Source organism: Dasypus novemcinctus, chromosome 26 (assembly GCF_030445035.2).
Source record: "Dasypus novemcinctus isolate mDasNov1 chromosome 26, mDasNov1.1.hap2, whole genome shotgun sequence".
Lineage (NCBI taxonomy): Eukaryota > Metazoa > Chordata > Mammalia > Cingulata > Dasypodidae > Dasypus > Dasypus novemcinctus.
This window is the reverse complement of record NC_080698.1, coordinates 54,747,252-54,760,602: the sequence shown is the minus strand read 5'-3', so window position 1 is coordinate 54,760,602 and position 13,351 is coordinate 54,747,252. Positions and strand designations below refer to the sequence as shown.

At 47.1% G+C, this 13,351-nt stretch overlaps 1 long non-coding RNA gene across 1 annotated transcript; it reads right to left on the bottom strand.

The window, feature by feature from the left end:
* Positions 1-599: 599 nt before the first annotated feature.
* Positions 600-2,232, bottom strand: LOC131276046 (uncharacterized). The gene is made up of 4 exons (XR_009183526.1): positions 2,185-2,232; positions 1,510-1,569; positions 1,116-1,303; positions 600-855 (listed from the first exon to the last, which is right to left on the bottom strand). It is a non-coding gene; the product is annotated as an uncharacterized lncRNA (long non-coding RNA).
* Positions 2,233-13,351: the final 11,119 nt, after the last annotated feature.

Here is a 13,351-nt window from a genome sequence, read left to right as displayed (position 1 = left end):
TAAACTCATTTATCCTTTCCATTTCCCCCTTTTATTCAAGGTCAAAAAGCAGTTTTTAACACCTGATACTACATGAAGGCTGAGATATTTTGCTGGTCTGAGTTGATCCTTTTATTCAAGGTCTTTTTCTAGTTATATCATCAGCTGGTGCTTGGCAGTAATCCCTCAGCACCAAGGAAGTTCATCCCCGGGAGTCATGTCCCACACTGTGGGGAAGGTAATGCATTTACATGCTGAGTTTTGCTTAGAGAGTGGCCACATTTGAGCAACATTGAGGCTCTCAGGAGGTAATACTTAGGCACCCTGCAGCTCAAAACAGAAAATGAAGAACAAAACTGCAACTCCAGGGTATCATAGAAACAAATTTAATGTAATACTCCTGTCAAGAACTTGCTATTTACAAAAAAAAAAAAAAAAAGCTTCTCTACCCAAATGGTTAGTATTTCTTTTGCCTTTCATGCAGAAATTAATCACCCCCCCTTTTCCCCCAAATCCTCCCTCTCCAGTTCCTGTGTCTTCTCTCCTAAATCCCATGAAACAGTGGCCCCTGGTACTTGCAAGGACCTGAGATTAAGCATCAATAGGTCAGTGCTGGGGCCCTCCTCAATCACTGGAAAAGTCTCTCCTCTCCTGAGGAAGAGCTTGGTTTGGGATAGGATGAGACTCCTTGACTTTCTAGGTCTTGAGCAGCTGCTGGAGTGAACACTACAGGTGACTCTAAAAATGCCTCTGAAATTTGAGCTGCTGCCAACCCAGAAGCTGCATCTGGAGCTGGAGCTGGTGGCAGAGGTGGTACATCCAGGAAGTCAAGCTCAAGGTCTGGTTGTAGGCCTGGCTCTGGGACTGGTGCTGGAGCTGCAAGAGGAGAAAAGTTCACCCACATGACTGCCATCCCTCTACCTTTCAAAGAGTCAAAGTATCCCACTGCCTTTGAGAAGCCCAAGCCTAGACACCCCATCCCAGGAACCCCTCCCAGACTGCAGTCCCCTAGAAGTGTGGTCTAAGTTACTCTTTCTTTGCTCCAGGCCACCACCAGCTTCTGAGCTTCTTCCCTATGTCCTGCTCCCCAGTCTCCCCATCACCTGCCCAGGGGCACCCACCCCCCTCCTGCTCACCCTCTGCCTGAATGGCCTCTGCCTGCTCGTGCTGGGTAAGGAGACACTGGGAAAACTGCTCTAGCTCTGACCCCGGCAGATTGAGCTGGAGGTAGGCCACCACAACCTGGAGGGCCAAGAAGTCTGGGGGCTGACAGAAATCCTCTGAGAATTCATGCAGCCAGGTGCTCAGGATGAAGGAGATGGCACTGGGGGCAGTCAGGCAGGAAACAGAGTCAGAGGCCAGGCCAGTCCTTCCATACTCCCCACCACAGCCCCCTGCCAGGGCTGGGCCCCAGGGCCTGACCCTCCCCAGCAGCCCGGCCCCTCCTGAGCCACCATCCCCCAGTACACACTGATCTTGACTGTTCTGCGGAGACAGGAGACCCTCCTACTTGTCCCAAAGTCTACTCACTTTTTCAGTTGGTTCAGGGGTCCACCGTCCTCTTTAGTATATGGGAGGATGCATCCATATCTAGAGGAAACCAGGTGGCATTGCTTCTAACACACTGTGCACACTACCCGCTCAGGGTGGGTGCTTTCACTATCTTCACTCCTCAACTAGAGTGGTAGCCCAGCAGGCAGGACTTTGTGTCTCATTTGTTCGTTCAGTTATGCTAAATGCCTGGAGATGGGCCTGCAAATAGCAGAACTCAGTATATAGTTGTTGAATGAATAAGCCCCAACCAGCACCTTCCCAGGTGACTGAGAGGGCCTGAGTCACATCTACCAGCCCCCTGGACCCCTGTTCTAGCTAGCCATAGGACTGGGGCCCTTTAGATATGGGAAAATATGTTTGACCATGGCCACCAAGTCAGACAGGGGTGGGTCAAAGTACTTCTTCACAGGGAGAGGAAACAATGCATATATGAGCCACAGCACCCCAGCAGCCCTTAACCCAGACCAGGCCCCCGGCAAGGCTTTCCATGGCTTTTCCCATTTAATCCTCATATTAACCATATGATGTTTGTCCTCTCTCCATCCCACTTTTCAGAGGAGCCCCCTGAGGCTCAGAGGGGTGAGGTGAACCTCCCGTGACACACTGCTGGTATGTGGTGGTATAGTGGCTGTGCTGGGCGGAGGTGCTCACTTTGTGAAGAGAAGGTCCAGGACCTGTTGAGTGGTGGCCAGATCTCTGTAGTTGCATAGGAAGTTGGTAATGAAAGAGAAATTCCCACACTGGAAGGCAGGTACCAGTTGTCCTATCAACTTCTCCACCCTGTCTGCTTTGATCTTCACCATGCTAGTCTTAGCTGAATTCAAAGCCAACGCATTTTTATACTGATGTTGGGACAAAGGAAGGACATGTGATTTCTTTTTCTGTTCTGACACCAGTTTGACAAAAGTTAAAAAAAAAAAGATAACACTCATGGCCGGTGGGATGTAGGGAAGCCTCCACCATCATAGACTGCTGTGGGCAACTTAACTGAGATGGCCCTTTTTCAAAGTTATCTGGCTCTAGATATTAAAATATTAAGAATGCACATACTTCAACCCAGCAACCCCACTCCTGGGGATCTGTACTGAGTGTGTGAAGAGCATTAGAATATTAAGAGACATATGATCTTCCCAGCAGCACTGCTGAAATACAACAGGAAGGAATCACATCAAGGTCCCTCGGCTGGGAGAGGCTGGATATCTGCTAACACACATCCCTTCCTGAGCATTCCACAGCCCAGTCACTTGGTCTCAAGAGGTCACAGTGACATGTTCCTCAGGATGGCAAGTCACAGAGACAGGTATAATTAGTATCATCCCCTCATTCTTATTTGGTAAAAACAGTCCTGCTAAGTATGACATTAGTAACATTGGAGAAGTTGTGTAACAACAGTCAAACAGAGTAATACACAAGTAATAAAAGTGACCAAAACATCACAAAATGCAGAGGCACTCATGGTTCAAAATGAAGTGAAAACATTACAAAAGCCTCTTTTCTGTGTTAGTACAAATATAGGAACAGTGTCTCATATGACCAAGAGAGGGGCTGGGCAGTGGGAATGGAAGAATGGCTTCAGCTCAGATACTTCTGGGAGTGGGGCCCTGTACCAATAATCAGAAAAACCCTGAGAGGGACCCTGGGGAGCTGCCAGGCTGGGGTCCTGGAGCCCTCCTTTACTGCCTCTGGACCCTGGGTGTAGAGACTGCTGTGCAGCCACTCTCACCTCTGGCCTACACTGGTCCTTGGGGACAGTGTGGTGTGCCTGCTCCTTGTATGATGACATGGTGTGGATGAGTCTCGTCCAGCTTCTCACCAATTTCCCAGGTGGAGCCCTGCAAAGACAGTGCCCAGGAGCCAGGCCTGGAGGCATCAGGTCCCCAGATGAGAAACAGAACCCTGTCTTCCAGCCCGTGAACAAAGGAGATGACAGCTGTTGGTTGACATCTGGGCAGATGATCACCATCCCAGCACTCCCCGCCCTGCCAGCCATGATCTGGGTGTGAACATATGGGCCCACCAGGGTCCCATCCCACCAAGAACCTGCTCCTGCCCAGGACCTGAGCACCTGATACTCCTCCAGGTCACACACATGTGCTGGGAGGGAGAACTGCTGGGAGGTGCCCAGACAGGGTCAGAACCATCACCTGGTCTTCATTGCCCTGTCCTGTGCCACCCTGTGTTTCCTTTGGGTGTCTCCTGCTGAATGGCCAGATTATTCTGCAATGAGGGATTAGCCAACATCTGCAGCATGGAAAAGGTTCTCACTTCAGGTTTTACTGAGGTGAGAGTCCTGGGAAGTAGGCAAACCAGAAAACATCTTGTTCTCTCGAGCATCTCTGATCAAGTGAGCTGAGGAGGGGCTGTCTCTACAATGTTGGTAACTGGTTACAGGGTTCCGAGTTTTTTTTTATCTCAAGGACTCACTTGCTGGGTCTCTACCTGTGCCCCCACCTTAGTTAAAACCTGACCTAAGGCCCCTCTGGCTGCTGACTCTCCTCTCCCATGCCCTCTATTTAAATCTACGTGTACACCACCACAGCCATCCCTATCAACGGGAAGGCCTGAGAAACTCAAGATACCAGTGTTGGAGCTCAGTTTGGACTTTACTCCTTCTCCTGGCAGTTCTGTGACCCTGGAAAAATTATTTTGCCTCTTGGGTCTTCCCAGTCTCCCCACCTGAACCATAAGGATCATTCTAGCACGTACTTTCTAGGGAGTTTAGCAGAAGCATATGCAGTAGTCTCTATAAAATGTGTGAATGGTGCTACAATACAGAATACATGAAATTAGAGATGGAAGAATTACAAGAAGGGATGGGAGGCAGCAGGAGGTTCAACCCAAAACAGGTTTGATTTCTGTTGACATGATCTTGGGAAAGTAACTCTCCTTCTTAGCTTCATTTTCCAGTCCAATCCATCATGGCCTTGAAATTCAATGAAAATCAGATATCATCATCCTCTGGCTTAAAATGCTTCAATGGCTACCCATAATATATAAATCAGAATAAGTGCCTTATCTTACTTTATGTGGTAGGTAGCCTGTAAATGGCTTCCAAGGATCTCTGTCTCCTGGATTACACATCCTTGTGAGGAATTAGTGACTCTCTTCTAATCAATAGAATAGGAACAAAGAGATGATAATTCACTTCCAAGATATATAAAGAAACCATCCGTGACGTCTGTCCTGCTAGTTCTCTCTTTTGTTCTTTCTCTATGTGTGTATGTGTCGATACCTATCTATCTTTCTATCTATCTCTACCTTTTTCTTTTACTGTCTCTCTCTCCCTCCTCCCTCACTCTGGGAAAGAAGCTGTGGTGTTTTGGGCTACCCTGTGCAGGGTCCACATGTGAAAAAGCAGAGGGAGTGCCTGAAAAACAGAAAGGGACAGAGGCATCAGTAGAAACTGAATCCTGCCAATAACACAAGTGACCTAGGAGGTGGGTCCTTACCCAGGGGAGCCTCAGTTGAGAGCACAGCCTCAGTCTTGGGAGGGGTGACAGGTGGTGCCAGGTGCCACAGGTTAGGAGAGCTGGCAAGATTGGCCCTGGATTTGGCAGCAAGTAGATTGTTGGGGATTGCCAAGAACAAAAGTGGGAATACAGGTCACAGTGGGGCCACAGAGGTCATAGAACTCAGGGAGCTGTGGACTGGAAGGCAGGGGGATAGAACTGTCAGCTGGAAAGGGGCAGTTGTCAGTTAAACTGCTGCAGGCTGATGGGGCTGTGTGTGCCTCAAAACCTAAAGAGGAGGCGAGGCCCAGTGTGATCACATGAACCCCCAAATGTAGAGAAGCGAGGAAGAAGAGAGTGTCAGGGAGATTGGAAGTGTAAGAAGGACTCCAGGTGCCACTGCGGCCCTGAGGATGGAGGGAGGTGTGGAAAGCATGAGAAAGGAACTGAGTTTGCCAACCTCCTGAACGACCTCCGTTGTGGTCTTTCCCCAGAACCTCCTGAAACAAACCCTTGATTTCTACCTGATAAGACCCTGAGCACAGGACCGAGCTGTTTACCCAGATTTCTGACCCACAGAAAGTGCTGGGTAAAAAATGGGCTTTGTTTAAAGCCATTACATTTGTGATAGCTTGGTATGTGGCAAAAAAAAAAAAAAAAGAATGCAACTACTTGGTAGATTTTAACTGAGTAAAACTTAACCAAAATAGACAGAAATTATCTTCAAATGTGTGACATTACTCTCTCTCTCTTTTTTTTTTTGCTAGAGAAGTGTTTGGTTTACAGAACAATCGTGCATAAAATACAGGATTCCCATATTGTTCACACCTTGCATTGATTTAGAATATTTGTTACAATTGATGACAACCCATTTCCGTAAATGTAATATTGACTATCGTCCATGGTTCAACTAAGGGTTCATTGTGTAGTGCAATTCCAAGGATTTTTTTTTAAAGTTTTTATTCTATTACAATCTAACATTTCCTTTTTTAACCACAGTCAGATACATATTTCAGTGCTGTTAATTATGCTTACAATGTGCTGCTATCACCACCATCTAGTAACAAAACTTTACAATCAATGCAAACAGAGTCCCTATACAATTTAAGCCTTAATTTCCTCTTCCCTGTCCCTACCTTGTCCCCTGGTAAACTACATCTAGATTCTAACTATGAATTTGCTTATTCTAATTATTTCATATAAGTGAGATCATACAGTTGTCTTTTTGTGTCAGGCTTGTTTCACTCTACATGACGTCTTCAAGGTTTATCCTTGTCACTTGTATCAGAACTTCATTCCTTTTTACAGCCCTCTTCAACTTTGCATCCTAGTTGGTCAGTTTCCTCTCCAACCATTCTATTTAATGTTCTATAACAGATAAACAGGTCAGAAGATACATTCCCCACCCATACATCAGTCTGACAATGACCACTAGAAAAAGCTACTTCAAAAATTCCAACAAAGTTTTCTGCTAAGAAGTGCCCATGATTAGCATCATCACAGCCCAAAGGTGCTCGCTGAGGGGATTTTTTGCATTGGCATTATGTCAAGTGATCTAGACAAAGTCCCTGGAGACTTCAACCAGCTACTTCAGGTTTGTCCCAGGGAATTAGGCTGTGAGTGGTTTCTAATATCCTGCTATGTTTAGTAAACAATGAGCTTGTATTACGATGATATTTCTTAAGAATCAGTAATGTAAGGCCCTCTTCCTTTCTAAAACTGGTCCAGGGGTCTAGGCTGCTTTGTTGGAGAGAATGAGAGCAGCCCAAGGAACAGAGAGGAGATGCCAAATTGTCCCATATTTGTCCAGGGCAAAATTGACCTGCAGAGGGATCAGAGGAGTTCACAGAACATGATGTGCAAGTCTCCCCTCTTTTGAGCCTGTTTGCATCTCCTCCCTGAATCCTGTCCCTGTCTCGGGCTTGTACCTCTTGGGCCCTCACCTGCTTCTTGGCCATCTGGCTGCCCTATCAGGAGCTTAACATTCCGCTGTCCTGGTGATGGCCCAGAAGAGCACCTTGGCCAAGATGTTAACAAGAGTAGAGGACAGAGCTGCTCTGTGCAGGGTGGGGAGACCAGAGCAGCTGTCTCTTCTTAAGCCGCGCAGCAGTGAGTGCTTCCTTCACCCAGATGAGGGAAAGCAGCAAGTAGGGTCAGAAGAGGATATTGCCTGCAGATGGGAGGAAGGTTAAAAGGAGAAGGTATGTGTGTTTGTATATGGGTGTGTGCATGCACATCTGTGTGTGTGTGCGCACATGTGTGCCTGCTTGTGTTGATGGGTGTGTGCTTGCATGTGTCCATGTATCTGTCCAGAGAGATTATGTTTCCCCTTTGGCAGAGAAGTTGTGGGTTCACAGAACAATCATCTATAAAATACAGGATTCTCATTTACTACCCCTCCACCAATATCTAGATTTGGTATGGGACATCTGTTACAATTGATGATAACATATTTTTTAATAATACTGTTGATTAAAGGTCATAGTTTAACTTAAGGTTTGTTGTTTGTGTAGTGTAGTTCTAGGAATTTTTAAAAAAATTTTTATTCTGTTATCATATATACAATCTAACATTTCCCCTTTCAATCATATTCATATAATTTAATGCTCATTTATCTTAAATTGTATTAAATTGATCTAGATGAAAAGTTATTAAGGCTAGGGAGTGGGAATGCTATACCCAAACACTAATAATGTGAAAAATGTTTATAAAAGTAGCTTTTATAATGACACTCACCATATATTTAGGAAAGCAGTAGGACACAAACATTAAACCATTCATTTAACACCGTGTTGTGGGGAGATTCTGGTTCCTCAGTATTGTATGACCGCACACAGTCTCACCTTGGGAACAGAGACTGCTTTTTAAATTGTACACTTAAAAGTGGATCATGATGTCTATAATGGGCTATTTTCTGTCTTTGTGATTTTGAAGGAAAAACAACCACTTTTGTTTTGGGCACTTTTGATTGGTATCTGTGAAACAATCCTGGGCACAGCTGTCATGATAGAATATGTTTACTTAGCATATGCTTGTCTAACAACATATGTCTAAACAACAAGTCCGACCTCCCCAGAGCTTAGGATCTACACTATACCCTTAGAGAGCACTAAAAGAGAATTTAGATTCCCAACTGCACATATGAGCAGAGATGGACATAAAAAATACATGATCACTTTCTAATATTTGTGCATTAGTTCAGAGGTAAGTGTGAAAAAGGGATAAAAGAATTGTAGATTTTTGCATATAAGTACAAATCAAACAAAGCAGGGGTCAAAAAGCTCCAGTCCAAACCCAGCTGCTGTGCCTGTGGTTAATAATGGCTCTTTGACCCGGCCCGCAGGTCAAACGAACCGGCACCTGAAAGAGGGCGTGGGAATTGGGGGACAAGAGGCGAGAGAAACGGAGACAAGACAGGATTCTGATCAAGTCTCCGTTTACTGAGAGTAGAGCATCAGAATATATACTAAGGGGAGGGTATTAGCAGGGGGTGACAGGCTGATGAAGCGGCTCTTCCATATAAGGCAATAAAATGCTGTTACACCTCTTGCTATAGGTTGCGAGTCTTCAATGCTGGTCATGGCTTCAACATCTTGTTGCGCAGGCGCGACACTTTTTGCCTGGGAAACTGGGGAAAGGGGAAGAAGAAGGCGGAAGCACAGGGGTGGAGTAGGCGTACTTATGAAAACCGCCATGTTGCTGGAGACCGCAAATGCACATAGCTCCGGGCGGCTCCCCACAGGTCCCCCTTCTTTATTATATTTTGTGAAGCACCCTGAGTTCGGGGGAAACTGTACCTGTCTTAGGTCAGGGTGTGCAAACGGTTAGGCGGATTGCCTTACCCGTCATGGAGAATGCAACAGCGGCGAAAGGCTGTGTCTCTGTCTTAGGTGGCTCTGCCTTGGAACCGATCACGCCCAGTTGCCCGTCATTGGCTATCCAGTTCATCACCTCAGAACCTGACAGGGTTCATATGTATTTGAGAACCGCTGCCAGCAGTCAGGGTGCTCCTATTTTGGTTATAATGTGTGGAGGCCAGAGGGAGGTGCGGTACGCACCGCGTTCTCTTACTGCGGTTTCATAATGGAGGTTTGGGGAGGTGAAAGCAAGAGGGGGAGAGAGAAACATGAGGGGGCTGTAGCAAGGGTGGGCTCTTCAGTCGCAAGCAGCTGGCGCTGGCGGATGTGGTGTGCGGCGTTGGCCGATACACTCTTAGGTTGTACTAAAGTCTCGGAGTGCCGGCGTCACAGAAGGGTTCCAGGGGGGCTGTACAGTCGCATGGGTTTTAGCGTTGGTTGCTCTCCTGCAAGAAAGCAGAGTTCATCTCAGGGAGAGTTCTCTACCCTGGATAGGTTGTCATTATCTATTTGTTTTACCAGTCATTCCAGCAGCCACCTGGCTGCATCTAGTTCTTTGGAATAGACACAAACTGATCCTCTGCCCCATATTAGGATGGGATCGGGTCCATGCCAGGTATTATCCATTGGGTCTTTCCATAGGACAGTGGCATGGTTTGTGCTGGTATTAGGGTGCCAGAAGCGGTCAGCCGCAGAATGTCCTTTTTGATCTAAGTTTAAAAAATTTAGAATAAAGAGAGAGTGGGATAATAGATTTTTGGGGGATCCTTTGATGGGGTACCACTCCCCCTTTTTTATTTTTTCTATGACGTTTTTTAGAGACAGATGCGCTCTTTTGACTATATCTTGGCCTTGGGGGTTATATTATTTCCTGCCATATGAAACCCCAGGTAGGTATAAGGGTCTTGTAATTGTACTTTATCAGGGGCAATTTGAAGCCCGTGTGCCTTTAAGGCTGTTTTCATATCACGGTAACATGTTAGGACATCTTGTTCCTTTTTACCAGCCATTAAAATGTCATCCATGTAGTGAATAACATAAAGGTCTTTCCACATTGCCCTTACCTCTCTTATGGTGGCAGCCACAAATTTTTGACATAAGGTAGGGCTGTTTGTCCACTGGAAGGTAAAACCTTCCAGTGATATCTCCTCATAGGTTCTTTGAAATTCACAGAGGTGAGGCTAAATGCAAAGCGTTTTTGATCGGCTGGGTGTAATGGGATAGTAAAGAAACAATCTTTTAGATCTATGATAATTTTATAATATCCAAAGGGGATGGCTACAGGGGTTGGAAGACCAGGCTACAAGGCTCCCATAGGTATCATTGTTTTGTTTACTGCTCTTAAGTCTTGCAATAATCGCCATTTTCCAGATTTCTTTTTAATGACAAAAATAGGAGTATTCCAGGGAGAGTCACTTTCTGTAATATGTCCTGCCGCTAGCTGTTCCTGCACTAACCGCTGGGCAGCCTGTAGCTTGTCTGAGGATAAAGGCCATTGATCGACCCATACAGGTTCATCTGAAAGCCAGGTGATTTGTTCTGCATGGGGTACAGGAAGATCAACGACCTCTAGGCTAAATTTCCCAGGCCTTTTTTGTGGGTGTGTCCTGTGGCCGGTATGGGTTGAGTAATGCCTGTCTCAAGCTTTCCTAAGCCTTTTCCTGGCTTAAATCCCTGGGAAAGCATTTGAGCTGTGACTATATTGTTGGGGCTACCCATACAGAGTCCCATTTGGGCAAGTAAGTCTCGTCCCCACAGATTGACAGGGAGCCCTTAGAGGACATAGGGCTGTATAGTTCCTTGATTTCCCTCCCTATCTTTCCAAGTCAAGAGCTTGGAACTTCTTTTGGGGTTTCAGGTTTGCCCAATGCCTTGTAAGTTGGTTAAGGAGGGAGAAAGGGGCCAGTGGATGGCCAATCAGCCTTTTTTAAGATGGTAACATCTGCCCCTGTATCTATTAGGCCTTTGAACTGTTTACCGTCAAGCCAAAGAGACATAGTAGGTTTGTGGGTGATGATGGGGTGTACCCAGTATGCATCAGAGGAGCCGAATGCTCTATCCCTGTGGTCACTATCAATGGCAATGTTGGTGGGTATTAGGGGGAGTATTAGTAGTTGAGCGACCCGCTGTCCAGCAGGGAAGGAAATAATGCTTTTTGGAGCAGAAGCCATAATTTTTATTTCTCCGGTGAAATCACTATCCACAACTCCAGGGGAAATGTGGAGGCCACTAATAAGGGAGCTGCCTCGCCCAATGATGAGGCCAAAAGTGCCTTTTGGTAGTGGGCCAAACACACCTGTAGGCAGGGCTTGAACTCCCATAGGCGGTGTTAGTACTGTGTGGGAGGAGGTACGGAGGTCCAATCCTGCGCTCCCTGAGGTGGCTCTACAGAGGTCAGAAATAGATTGCTGCTGGTGGGAACAAAGCTGATTGCCCCATAAGTCTGATTGTTTGTCGGGGCCTGGGGCTGGCCCCTTCTCCCATTTCCCTGATAAGGAGCAGCCCCATCTCCCATTTCCCTGATAAGGAGGGAGTGGGCGACCTAAAGAATCGGTTCTTGATTTGCATTCATTAGCCCAGTGTCTGCCCCTGTGGCAACGGGAGCAGGAGTTGGGAAGGGGGGGTGGCTTTTGGCTAGCAGGGGGGCGGCTATGACAATCTCTGGCTAGATGGCCAGGGTTGCCGCAAGAGAAACAGGCCCTAGGTGCACGGGGCACCGGGGATGGAAGCACTTCTCTCAAGGCCGCAGCGAAGGCCTGGGCCTGTTCAGAGGTGGCCTCCCTTATGGCGGCAGCTATAGCCAGGCCCTGCTGCTTTGTGGGGCCTATGTCTGAGCAAAGCTTAATGTAGCCAGAGAGATTTTCCCTATTTCTATAGGGCCAGATAGCTGCTTGGCAGGCTGCATTAGCATTTCAAAGGCAAGTTGTTTTACATAGTCAGCATCAGTATTTGCATCACCAAACATTCTCTCAACAGCAGTGCAAAGTCTACCTACAAAGTCGGAGAATGGTTCCTCGGGGCCCTGACGGATAGAAGTTAAGGAGGAAAGGGATTGTCCCTTGGTAGGCAGTCTTTTCCAGGCCTTAAGGGCTGCGGCAGGGACTTGTCTGAAAAGTCTAGCACCACAGTGCAACTGATTTGAGTTCTGCTTAAAATCTCGTGCCCCGAGAAGCATGTCCTCGGTCCACCCATTCTCAGTTCTGAGATTCCGCTGTGCGGTTTCCTTGCAAAACTCACAATATTCTGACTTCCAGAGGAGATAATCTCCTGCACTGAGAGTGGAGCAGGCAAGGGTGTGCCAGTCATGGGGGGTGAGCCACCCATCAGCAATGTGTTCTAACAGAGAGAGGGTGTATGGAGCAGTAGGGCCATAGGTGGTGACCGTGGACTTAAGCTCCTTTAAGGTTTTGAAAGGGAAAGGGTTATAGATGCACTCAGGCTCAGGTTCAGCAGCAACCTCGCTCCCCTCACCAGCCTCATTAGGGCTCCCAGGCCTCTCGATAACAGGGAATGAAAACAGGGGTGGCTTGGGGAAGTTGGCAGTTAGGGGATTTTTTAGAGGAGGAGTTAAGTTGAGCTGACGCTGCAGAGTTGCGCATTGAGATTGTAGATCCTTTCTCTCTTTTAAAAGAGAGAGCCATAACTTTAGATCTGCATTGGAGTCCAGGCTAGCGGGGGCGGAAGCGGGGGTGCATATGGGGGTGGGCAGAAACCAACAGAGCGTTCTTCAGCCTCAGGGTTGGAGTTATCGGAATCCGTACACGGGGCGTTAGGGTTTGGATTAGTAATAACTCTCCTCCTCTGATTAGGGCCAGCTCTTCCCTTAGAGATATTATTTTTGCAAGGGGAAGGGGCACTCTCATCATCACTATCTATTTTAATAGACACCGAGTCTGAATCGGGGGGGTGGTATTTAGCAGGACTTTTTGCCGGGGGGGATTTAGAGAACATCCCCAACTCTACTCCACCACCTTTCATTTATGGTCCCTTCCTGAGGATGCCACGGACAGACTTCTCTCAAAAATCTAAAGAATTCTATTAGCTCCTTAAATTTAACCTTTATTCCTCTCGCCTTTAATGCCTCTCCGAGGCTCTTAATAAAAAGTTCGTGGTCACTCATTGCTTGTCCCATATTCGCAGATCACTTACCGAGGCTTCGCAACCGGGAGGCAGGTTCCCTCACGGCGTCCTCTTATTACTCTCTGATTCTCCTTCTTGATTTCTGGCTGTTACACTTGGTCCGGCCGGACTGTCTGTCGGCGTTCCTCACTGGATCCCTCATTTTCAGGTCCCTGTGTCCGGGCGCCAATTGACCCGGCCCGCAGGTCAAACGAACTGGCACCTGAAAGAGAGCGTGGGAATTGGGGGACAAGAGGTGAGAGAAATGGAGAAAAGACAGGATTCTGATCAAGTCTCCGTTTATTGAGGGTAGAGCATCGAATATATACTAAGGGGAGGGTATTAGCAGGGGGTGATAGGCTGATGAAGCGGCTCTTCCATATAAGGCAATAA